Source organism: Theropithecus gelada, chromosome 19 (genome assembly GCF_003255815.1).
Source record: "Theropithecus gelada isolate Dixy chromosome 19, Tgel_1.0, whole genome shotgun sequence".
NCBI classification, from domain to species: Eukaryota; Metazoa; Chordata; class Mammalia; order Primates; family Cercopithecidae; genus Theropithecus; species Theropithecus gelada.
This window is the reverse complement of record NC_037687.1, coordinates 190,132-201,330: the sequence shown is the minus strand read 5'-3', so window position 1 is coordinate 201,330 and position 11,199 is coordinate 190,132.

Sequence of the window (11,199 nt, the reverse complement as noted above, 5' to 3'; positions counted from 1 at the left end):
GCCCCCGGGCTACACTCGGAGCCCCTGTCACAGTGAGTGCCACCCCATGCCCGGAGCTTCCCCGACACTCCAGTGAGGTCCCCCCAGCCCTGAGGCTGCGCTGAGGAGAGTGGGAGGCGTTTGCCCCAAGGACAGTGCGGCTCCACGAGCGGCTCTTGGGGCTGCTTTAGGGTTATTCTTGACTTGTATGTATTTTCTGACTGGAGAATACATTCTTGTGGTCCACATGCTCCACAGATGGGGGCAGGTGCCAGGCTCTCCCACCCCTGCTCCAGCCACCAGCTCCCCCAGAGCACCCGGGCCCTGCTGCCGTAGGTTGTCGGGGAGGCAAGGCTGGGAGTCTCGAGTCCAGTGCTCAGCACTGGGCCGTGCAGGCACCTGGGGCCACCCTGACACTCTGCGTCTCTCTCGGTCTCTTCCCTGCAGCTGTAATGTGATGACCTGCTGACTCCTGGCCGCGGGCGGCGTATGCGGCCCAGACTGGACTTGGCACTGCCGCTGGGCCCGCCTCTGTCAGTCTTCCTGACCCCTTTCCCCGCCCCGGGCCTTGGGGTGGCACCTCCTCTGCTTCTGAACACGTCAGGACTGGTGTGAGGTGGCTGGGCCGTGCGCCCTCGCCCCGGCCATGCAGACTGGACCCAGAGCCACACCCAACGCCGTCAGCGCCCGGCACTGCCACCCGGGTCCAGGCTGCTGCCTGCACGTGGGATCCGTCAGGCAGCCGTGGACAGAAAAGACCCGGCCTTTGGGACGTGGGGCAGAGCCGGCCGCCTCATCCCTTCCAGCCCGCAGAGGCGAGGGAAGGTGTCACTGCCCCGGCGGGGAGACGGGCAGGACGCCCCACCCCGCACCAGCAGCCTCCGCCGGGGCACCCTCCGCTCCCTGCTTGGCTCTGTCTCTCCACACCTGGCAGGGCCGCGGGCTGCCCCAGCCCTGGGGGTCGTGGGCAGCTGCTACTCAGTGCCAACCCCGTGGGGCACAGAGCCATATACCTCGCTGTCCGGCCCCCAGCCTGGCCTCCCCTCCCACCCCATCGTCTCCACTTCAGGAAAAGCCGCACTTTACACCCCCACCTGCCTCTTCCCCTCCATCCCCGTTCCCGATCCTGAGCGGTTGGGGTGGGGGCCCCTCAGCAACCCCAGGCGTGGGTTTGAGGAGACAGGTGACTTACACCCCCTTTGCTGTCCTCCCCTGGTACCAAGGCAGGGAGCCTCGGGAGGAGCTGGCCCTGCCGGCCGTGCAGGGGCCGAACTCCAGCCTGTTTCCCCAGCCCTGCAGGTCTTCCTTCTGTGGGAAGCTTCCCAGCAAGATGGCTTGGAGTCCTGGTCCCTCTTCCCCGGCCCCTTGTCCGTTTCTGTTTCTGTTTACACGTTGGCGTGGGGTCCTCCGTGGGCCGCGGCACGCCCTGCCCCGGGCGTCGTCCAGCCTCCTGTGCTCGAGCCCCTTTCTGAGTTGGACTCGACCATCCCTCACCCCACCAAGGACCACACTGTGAAGTGATAACTGCCTTGAACCCCCCCTTGCTGTTTTATTTATTAAACTTGATTTGAAGCCCGGGGTGCCTGGTGGTGGGTTGGGTGGGGGCTGGGGGCACCCGGGGTGCCTTGTGGTGGGTTGGGTGGGGGCTGGGGGCACCCGGGGTGCCTGGTGGTGGGTTGGGTGGGGGCTGGGGGCGGCAGGTGTCCCTGTCATCTCACTTGGGGGCCTGCATGTCTGTTGGAGGATCCGGGATAAGCCGTGAGCCACAGAGGCGAGGGGGTGCAGTGGGGGCATGACGTGGTGGGCTCCATGTCCACGTCAATGAGGGAACTGTGGCCATGAGGACGGGATGTGAGGAGGGCCCACGTCTGGGTAGAGGTGGTCGGCGCTGCCTCCTAGAAGTGACAGTTAAGCTGGAACCTGAAGGAGAATGGCCCTGCTTTGCTGGAAGTTTGCAGGGTCCTGGCAGGTGTGACAGTCGATGCAGAGGACAGAGGCCTGGGTCTACAGGAGAAGCTGAGGGCATGGAGGGCAGCGGCTGGGCAGGGTGGGGACAGTAGGGCATGAGGCTGAGATTTGTTCTTGGTGTGGAAGCCGCTTGACGTCTGCGTTGTGTTTTTTCTTTTTTTGTTTTTTTTTCAGACGGAGTCTTACACTCGCCAGGCTGGAGTGCAGTGGTGCCATCTTGGTTCACTGCAGCCTCTGCCTCCCGAGTTCAAGCGATGCTCCTGCCTCAGCCGCCCGAGTGGCTGGGACCACAGGAACCTGCCACCACGCCCGGCTAATTTTTGTATTTTTCTGTGGAGACAAGGTTTCCCCATGTTGGTCAGGCTGGTCTCAATCTCTCGACCTCGTGATCCGCCCGCCTCGGCCTCCCAAAGTGCTGGGATTACAGGCGTGAGCCACTGCACCCGGCCAAGGTCTGCGTTGTTAATAGCGCCCTGCAGGGACCGTGCAGGCTGGCTGGGTTGCATAGTGTCCACATCGATGAGGGAAATGTGGGCATGCATGGTGATGGGACGTGAGGAGGGCCGGTCCCCCGCTGGGAGGTGACTGGCTTGGCCTGAGGGACTGTAGCTGAGGGAAGATGGACCAGGAACGGTTGCACGATGGGTGTGGGAGAGTCAGGGGTCTTGTGAGTGAGCCAGTGCCAGGAGCTGTGAGAACCAGGGCCAGCCCCCGGGCAGCCTGGGCGTTTGGGGATGGGCTGTGGAGCAGTTTTCATGGGAGCGCCGCAGCCTGCTGACATTTTCTTCAGACGTGCAAGGCATTCTGTCTCCGGCTTGCCCTGCCTCCAGCAGGAAATCTCCAGTCCTCTCGGTTTTTTCCTCTAACTACTTTGAAGAGTTTTCACTGCCCCTGGTTTTGAGCAGTTTGATGAGGACGTGCTTTGGTGTCCTGAGCGGTCTGACGAGGACACGTTTTATGTACACGTACGCTACGTAACAGCCTTTGAGACTGGCTGCTTTTATATTCACGGAAGGCTTCGCCATGTGTTTTCGTGTCTTTTTAGCGCTGAGTGAAACTCCACGCTGGGCGTGGGCTGCAGCTCGTTCATCTGCATCCCCATCGAAGGACGTCTTAGTAGCGTCCGCGCGTTGGCAGTTACGCATCTAGCTGCCCTCGTGCAGGTTTTTGTTTTGACACAATTTTTCGGCCCATTTGGGTGAATAAAGAAGCCCGATTGCCGGACCGTGTGATAAGAGCCTGTTTAGTGAGAAACTGCCCAACTGTCCTCCCGCGGCCCTGCCGTGTCACACCCACCAGCAACGAGTGAGCTCCCGAGGCCCGTGTCCTCCCCCGTGTTTGGTGGTGTCAGCGTTTGCGTTTGGCCATTCGAATCGGTGTGTAGTGGGATCTTGTTTTCCATTGCCTTCGAAGATGTGCGTAGTTCTGTACCTTTCTGGTGCTCTTAAGTGCTTCGTTCCGACTCCATGTTGCCAAGAGGGATAATTGTCTTTGAGTCTGAAGTGCCGTATTTAACTTGTGTTGTCTTGTAGATTCTCTGTGGTGACATTCGCTTGGGCTTAGCTCTTACATGGATCAAAAGGCCCTAATTCCTCCTCCTTTTCTGAAGTGCATTTTTACAGGATATAGAATTCTGAGTGGGCTGTGTTTTTCTTTGGGCACGTTAAAGTTGTCCTCTTCACGCCTGCTTTCTATTGTTTCTGATGAGGAATTTTCTCATTCTTCTGTTTTCCTTAATATGAAATCTCTTACCTCTGACTATATAAATGATTTTCTTTTATTTTTGGACTTTGGCCGTTTATGATGTACCTGGGTCTGGTTTTCTAAACTGAGCTACTTCGACCTGAGGGTGGGTGCCTTGTAACAGATTTTGAAGTCTTGATTGTTATTTCTGCAAATATTTGTTTTCTTTTTCTTTCTTAGAGTTCCATTTCTGGAAGAGTATTTCTCAATTTTTTCTGATGTCCCACTCTGTCTTTTGGGTGTCTGGTACACGTGCCACGTCCTGGGTGTTGTCCCACAGGTCTCTCCAGTCACTGGTGTTACGGCCGTGNTGCCACGTCCTGGGTGTTGTCCCACAGGTCTCTCCAGTCACTGGTGTTACGGCCGTGGGTGTTGTCCCACAGGTCTCTCCAGTCGTGTGTCACGGCCGTGGGTGTTGTCCCACAGGTCTCTCTAGTCATGTGGCCACAAATGTTGTCTAGCAGGTCTCTCCAGTCGTGTGTTACTGCCCTGGGTTTTGTCCCACAGGCCTCTCCAGTCACTCATGTTACAACCCTGGGTGTTGCCACACAGCAATCTCTTTGTTCTATTTTTTTCTTTCTCTGTGCTTGTGTTTGAATATTTTTTTTTTTTTTAATTTTTTGGAGACGGAGTCTTTGTTGCCCAGGCTGGAGTGCAGTGGTGCGATGTCGGCTCACTGCAACCTCCACCTCCTGGGTTCAAGTGATTCTCCTGCCTCAGCCTCCCGAGTAGCTGGGACTACAGGCGCCCGCCACCAATTTTTGTATTTTTAGTAGAGACGGGGTTTCACCATGTTGGCCAGGCTGATCTCGAACTCTTGACCTCAGGTGATCCACCTGCCTCAACCCCCCCAAAGTGCTAGGATTACAGGCGTGAGCCACTGAGCCCAGTCCTTTTTTTTCCGAGATGGAGTCTTGCTCTGTTGCCCAGGTTGGAACGCAGTGGCGTGATCTCGGTTCACTGCAACCCCTGTCTCCCAGGTTCACGCCATTCTCCTGCCTCAGCCTCTGGAGTGGCTGGGACTACAGGGGCCCGCCACCACGCCCGGCTAATTTTTGTATTCTTAGTAGAGATGGGCTTTCACCATGTTGGCCAGGCTGGTCTCAAACTCTTGACCTCGTGATCCCCCCGCCTTGGCCTCCCAGAGCGCTGGGATTACAGGCCTGAGCCACTGCGCCTGACCCAGAAGTTATACCCTTAAGACCCAGTCCAGGGATGCCAGGGCCTTCGGCAGCAGGAACCAGGAGTCGTCATCCACGTTATGATATTTCGGTGCTTCGATTTCTCTGCTGCCCACACTGACCTTATTCTCAGGGGCAGTAGTACCCTTTGTGGTGACTGAGATGGCACCAGAAGCTGCAGGCACACAACCTTGCATCTGTGATTCCTGTGGGAAGCCTGTGTCTTGCCCAACAGTTCCAGTAAAACTGGTAAAATTTGTTCCTGGGTGTCACGCCCATAACTGAATCAGGAACTGCCGAGCAGAAAGGGTGTCCTGGGCTGGGCGCGGTGGCTCAGGCCTGTAATCCCAGCACTTTGGGAGGCCGAGACGGGCGGATCACGATGTCAGGAGATCGAGACCATCCTGGCTAACCCGGTGAAACCCCGTCTCTACTAAAAAATACAAAAAAACTAGCCGGGCGAGGTGGCGGGCGCCTGTAGTCCCAGCTACTGGGGAGGCTGAGGCAGGAGAATGGCGTGAACCCGGGAGGCGGAGCTTGCAGTGAGCTGAGATCTGGCCACTGCACTCCAGCCTGGGCGACAGAGCGAGACTCCGTCTCAAAAAAAAAAAAAAGAAGGGGTGTCCTGGTTGGCCAGGCCTGGGTCCCTTGTTCCCCTTTGGTAGCAGGACAGGCCCTATGGAGGAACAGTAAGAGGGAGGAGGACGTGAGCAGGCCGGGCGCAGACACCCAGAGGCACGAGCCTCCCATTTGTGTGGGGTGAGCACAAAGGTCAGGAGGGCAGTGCAGGCACAACTTCCGTCTTAGGCCACGGAATCTGAAACTGTGAGGAGGCAGTGGGGAGCCGTAGTGGTTTTTTTTTTAGCTGAAGTAGAGTCGGGAGTCATGTGCCATGGCCATGGCTGTTGTCCCACAGGTCTCTCCAGTCACTGGTGTCACGGCCGTGGGTGTTGTCCCACAGGTCTCTCCAGTCATGTGTCACAGCCGTGGGTGTTGTCCCACAGGTCTCTCCAGTCATGTGTCACGGCCGTGGGTGTCCCACAGCTCTCTCCAGTCACTGGTGTCACGGCCGTGGATGTTGTCCCACAGGTCTCTCTAGTCATGTGTCACGGCCGTGGATGTTGTCCCACAGGTCTCTCCAGTCACTGGTGTCACGGCCGTGGGTGTCCCACAGGTCTCTCCGGTCGTGTGTCACGGCTGTGGGTGTCCCACAGGTCTCTCCGGTCGTGTGTCACAGGTCTCTCCAGTCCCACAGGTCCCTCCAGTCATGTGCCATTTGATTGGAATAGCTAAGATAGGTTGGAGCTGGGAGAGACCACGGGATGCCGTGTGTTGACTAACAATGTTCTTCCTTGTCCGTGGGGTCTTGCGTTTCTGAGGGTGCACTAGATGTGGGTAAGGCAGTAAGAGGCAGAGGGGATACTGTTTTGCCCCAGGAAGGCCTTGCCCCCGCCCCGTCAGCAGCTGGGTTGATGTGCCGTCTCGAGGAGCTGGGCTAGCCTGGTCACCGCTTGTGTAGCGTAGCTTCGCCTCTGGGTTAGCTGTGGGGTGGTGGAATCGTGGCCTTTCCTGCAGCCCAGACCCAGGCAGGAGGACCTGGAGGGCCCGCTCTGCCTTGGGGCTCTTCCGGATTCGTCCCACACCAGGCTCCTAGGACTAATGAGGCCTCCACCGGGCTTGGTCTTGTCTAACCTCTGGAGAGCTCGTACCTGTCTAGAACAAACGTGTTGTCCTCAGCTTGTCGGCGGCCATCAATAAGTTATTTGTGTTAGTTTGTTTAATGCTTTCCTTTTACAGTGAAGCGCAGGTCTTTGGTGACCTCCTGCCTGCTAACCAAGCATGGAAATCTGTTCTGCAGAGTCCATGGCCGTGCCAGGAGGCCTTAGCCAGGGGCCTGCCTGGAGATCGGCCCTCCTGAGACAATTTCTGGGGGGTGGAGGTTGCTCAGAGCTGATGGTCCCAGCGTGGCACTGTCTGGGCCCCTACAGACCTGACCCAGCTGCTGCTCTCTCCACGGTGGTCCTTGTTTCCTCGGTTTGTAGCTGCCGAGTAGGACGGCCAAATAAAATGCAGGCTGCCCAGTTAGCGTCAAATTACAGATAAACGAGTGTGTGAGCACGTCCCATGCAGTATTTGGGGCACACGCTGAAAACCGGTTTGTCGCTCCTCTGGGATTGAAGTGTAACTGGGTGTCCTGTTTGTTTCACGGATAGCAGGACTCAGCTGGGGGTCCCTGGCGTTTGTTTGCTCCGTTCCTGGGCTGTTCCCGGGGATGCGGAGACCCTGGCGTGGAGCGCCGCCTCCGCGTGTCCAGCAGAGGGCGCCCGTGCCCCCCGAAGGCAGCGCGGAGCCCAGAGCGCAGCCCAGCCCCGTGCCCTGGTCCTGTGGCTTGAGGTCGGGGAGGGAGGGGTGGTGGTCGCTGCAGGGCAAATGTTTGCACTCACCCAGAGCCACGACCCACGGCCTGTGCAGGGAGAGCCGAAAACACGGCCCCTGGTGAGCACTTGGGAAGTGAACTGTCCCCGCCCTGGTGGGCCGTCACCAGCCACATCGAGAGAGACACAGGACGGTGGTGGCCTCGCCAGAGGCATTACGCATTCCCTGGCCCCCTCCACCACCACCGTCCTTGTTGTTCCTTGAGTCGGAACCAGGTCCTTGGGGTCTGTGGGTGCTCAGCAGCTTTGCAGACTAGTTGAGGTCTTCCAGGTGACTCTCCTCGCCTTCACCGGCTCCTGGTTTGGGGGGCAAGGATAGAAGCTACTATGCATCAGGTTTGTGAATGGGGATTTAATCGAGTGTTTCAGAGGGTGGCCCCTGCCATCTCCGCCCCCGTTTTGTACAAGAAGCAGGCGGAATCCAACTCTCCCCTCGAGAACACGCCGTCGCCCTCCACTGTTGCTTGTGTGTCTCGCCTTGCTGCGACCCAGTCAGAGCTCCCTGCAGTTGTCAAGTCCCTGGTTGACCTCAGGCTCCGGGCACTGAAGTCTTTCAGCATCCCAGTAAGCACAGCCTGCGCACCCACTGCGTGTCAGCTCCCACCTTCCTGGAGCTTGGGGGAGGAGACAGGGACAGTGAGCAAATATACAGACTGAGATGGTGGGAGGGGCTGTGCGGTCCGGGTTCTCTGCACGAGAGGCTCTGGAGGCTGCGTTCCGGGTTGTCTGCACGAGGGGCTCTGGCATCTGGGCTCTGGCAGGGCGGCTGCTCCCCGGTTGTCTGCACGAGGGGCTCTGGAGGCTGCGTCCCGGGTTGTCTGCATGAGGGGCTCTGGCATCTGGGCTCTGGCAGGGCGACTGCACCCCGGGTTGTCTGCACGAGGGGCTCTGGAGGCTGCGTCCCAGGTTGTCTGCACGAGGGGCTCTGGAGGCTGCGTCCAGGACTGCTGCTGTGTGGTTTTCTTTGCTGTGACCCGGTGAAGACTTCCTCACGGAGTGCACCGGACTCGCAGTGCCAACACTCGGAGGGTCACCCTGTCCCTGACTGTAAGGTGACACTAAATTAAGAGGCACTGCAGGGATTGCAAAGTCTGAGTGGGATTCTGAATTCATGGGTTCTGGATTCTGAATTCGAAGGCAGCAGTTTCCAACCCTGTTAAATCTTGACCCCAGGAAGAAGGACCTTTTACATCTGAACCCGGCAGACACATGATACCTACTGGCACTGTATTTTGTTCAATTAACCCTCAAATGATGTTTCCTAATGTTTGGCCCCGGGTCAAGCATTTCACAAACTGTTTAATCTTCTTTACAATCCCAGGTGATAGCTACTGTCTTGCCCCCTTTATGCAGACAGACACTGAGGGATACCTTAGATGTCTTTCCACACCATCCACCCCCTCAGCCTTTGCTGCCCACTTCCTGCACGTCAAACCCACTGACGGGCACCTGTTTGACTCCCAGAGCCCCGGGGCCAGAAACGTGGGAGACAACTGCTGTTCTGACCTTGAGCAAGTAATTCACCTCTCAAGTCCCAGAGAAGCACAGAAAGCAATGGCAGGTGTAGTGGCTGGCTGCACTCAGGTGGCACCTACTGTGTGCCAGGCCCCCTTCTGCCCACTTCACAGGTGTCTCAGTCTCCACAGAGTCCGTTTGGAAACGGCCTGGAGCTATCCAGGTTGCAATGAGGCACCAAGGTGGCAGAGCCAGTGCTGGGCAAGAGGTGGGAGCTGCAGCTGCCGAACCCGTGAGCTTGCTTGCCTGGGGGTGGCGGCCTGGCCCCCAGGGGTGGTCTTGTCTCTAGGGGACCCAGCGTGGGGCCTTGTACCACCACCCGCTTCCAGCTCTGCCATCTGCAGGTGAAGGAGAAAGCCACTGAGGCCTGGCCTCCAGGTCAGGCTGTGTCCCTGCTGGGAGCTGCACCGGCCTCAGGTTCTTCCTGTAACGGAGGACCAGGCAGCTGGGGGCAACAGCAGATCCAGCTCTGAAAGCTCTGACAAGAAGTTCCTTGAAGTGTGGTGGACCGCAGTCGGCATATGCAGGAGACGACCCCAATCCTGACCCTAATGCTAATTCTTGCTTCCCCCGCCAGATTTTAATCCTTATCCTGCCCAGGGATTTTAAGGGCTGACCCAAATCCCGACCCAAGGGGAAGGATGGAAGGGGGAACAGCCTCCAGCCTCACCTCCGCTCTCTGTCCTCCCAGGTCGACCCCACCCCACTCCCGGATCTCTTCCTCCTGGCTTGGCCCAATCCCACCGCCCCCACTGTCTTCCCCCCTCGCACTTCGGCAAGCCCCTCCACATGACCTCTCCCTGCTCCCCAGCACACAGTAGGTGCTCAATAAAGAACCCTGCCTTTCCTTGACTCCAGTAGACGTTGCACCCTCTCCATCTTAGCAGCAAAGGTGGGTGGGCTGTCAGGACTACACTGACAGCAGTGGTCATTTGCAGACAGGTTGAAGTGTGGGGCAAGCGCAGTGGTGATGCTGAAGCCTACGTTTATGTAGCATTTATGCCGGGCACGGTAACCCTCACGACCCTCATTCCGGCAGGAGCTACAGCCCCTGCCTCACTGTGAGTGCAGCAGGGAACCTGAACCGCCTGCCGCAGGTCAGCTTGCACCGTCTTTCCATCCAGCACCACACTGGGTGCCTTTGCCGTCTCCCAAGAGCCCCTTACCCATGGAGCTCCCTCACGACGCCCCCTGCCCCACGGGCAGGTGTCTGACCACCCAGGACCCAGGAAGCAGGGTCGAGGAGCTCCCAGCTGAAGTCCAGTTGCTGAGATGCACCCTGTTTTGGTGTTGGTGGGGCAGGGGCTGATGGTGCTGAACAGGTTTTAGAGGAGGTTCAGGGTGGCGGCGGGTCCTGGCGCCCAGCAGCTTGTTTCTGATGCCAGCCCTGCCACTTCCCAGTATGTGACCGTGAGTGGCAGAGGTCAAGGCTGGACTCTGGGAACGTGGGCCTCACACTCCTGAGGCCTCCCGTGTGGTCCCAGCCGAAGGGACCCAGTGTGGGCCCCTTGGGCCTCGGTTTCCCTGGCTTGGGTGCCCTCAATCCCCAGGCACCCTCAGCTCAGGGCTCCCCAGGACCCGGTGGGGGCACAGACCCCGGCGCCATTTCGTGGGGTTCCCTGCTCCTGGCGCCCCTGTGCTGTTCTGTGCAGCGGGAGGGCAGGTGCGCCGGGGACACCCACACCGTCGCCAGGTGGGTCCCGAGGAACTGGAGCTTCTCACGTGCCAGGGCAGGATTCTGAGTGTGAGGAGGAAAGAAACTCCTCCAATGAAGCCACGTCGCCCCTTCCACGTGAAGGTGCTTCCTGCTTTCGGAGGGTTCGGGGTGCACAGCGCGGCTGCCACTTCCTGAGGAGGAAAGTGGGGGGACCCGTCCTCCCCGCGGCCTTCCCGGTCCCGCGTCTTCCTTCTCCACGTCCCCCGGGGCTCCGAGGCCCGACCCGCGGGAACCTCCAGCCTCTGCCGGCCTCACACCCGGGGTCAGGGCCGGGACTCCAGGCGGACGAGGGCCCGTGGCGCCCAAACGCTCCCCCACCCGCTCCTTTCGGCGCTGCGGGCTGGCGGGGGGCAGAGTCCGCGCTCCGGGGCCGCCACACCGCTCCTCTCCCCTCCCCTCCCCTCCCCGCCGCTCCCCTCCCCGCCGCTCCCCTCCCCGCCGCTCCCCTCCTCTCCCCGCCGCTCCCCTCCCCGCCGCTCCCCTCCTCTCCCCGCCGCTCCCCTCCCCGCCGCTCCCCTCCTCTCCCCGCCCCGCCCCTCCCCGCCGCTCCCCTCCCCTCGCCGCCCCGCCCCTCCCCGCGGCTCCTCTCCCCTCCCCTCGCCGCCGCTCCCCTCCCCGACCCTCCCCTGCCCTACCTGCCCTTCCCCAACCCTCCCCTCCC